Raw genomic sequence first — 965 nt, forward strand, 5'->3', positions numbered from 1 at the left:
ACATGTGGTATCCCATTCTGGTATCCCACTCAGACATCCATCAAACATCAGTCGGTCTATCCGCAGGACTCGGTCGCATCTGAGCGGCTGAGAGAGTATGGCAGCCTTTGTGGTGGCGCAGCTCCGCAAATATGGGGAATTGCGCAACGATCTCAGCAGCTTTGAGGGCCGCACGCGCACGGACAACACACTGGTGAAAACGCGACATTCAGGCGATTGCGCGGCGACTCAGACGGGCGAGTTTAGGGGCTGGAATGCGGCGCGCTCGACTCCCCCGACCCCCTAAAGCTGTTTTCGAGCTCGTGCAGCGACAGGGATCGTTTGTCGTCACTCCGGCATCGCCTTGTTAAAAGGTCTGGCCGGCGAGAGTCGAGATCGTCGAGTTTGTCTGGTCGGGGCTCGGGCGCCGCGGCTGCCCGCCGGGACACAGTGACGGTTCACGACTCCTCCAGCGCCAGTGACGCGAGGAGGTTGTCCCAGGACGTCCCCCGGTCGAGCGACCATCGCATCCAGCCGCACCAGGTCCTGGGACCGTTTGCATGTGGCGTGGACGCGCCGCAGCCAGGGGCAACCCGACCGCAGCGGCTTCGAGGCCTCCGAGGAAGCCGAAAGCTCGTCAGAGTGGCTATCGATGGTCACGAAGGCTGTAGCAGTCGCCGCGCGGGCTGTAGGTCGCCATACATGGAGAATGCGACCAGGCTGCGACTTTTGCGAAAACGCAGCCCGGGCTGCGTCTGCGACGAATTCGCGTGGGTCGTCCGGTATCCACAGTCTGGTATCCGGATAGAGGCCAATTCAACGAAAAACGCATCTCCACCCTTGCCTTTTACGGTGGAGATTTGGCCTCCAGGGTGGAGAATGGGTAAGGGGTGGATGCATGAACCCGCGAGGCCCACGCTCATCGGCGGCGTGCACTGATGGGTGCCCCTTGGTCGCCGCGTCGAGGCGACCATAATCCGCGCTGA

Source organism: Aureococcus anophagefferens (genome assembly GCF_000186865.1).
Source record: "Aureococcus anophagefferens unplaced genomic scaffold AURANscaffold_47, whole genome shotgun sequence".
NCBI lineage: Eukaryota > Pelagophyceae > Pelagomonadales > Pelagomonadaceae > Aureococcus > Aureococcus anophagefferens.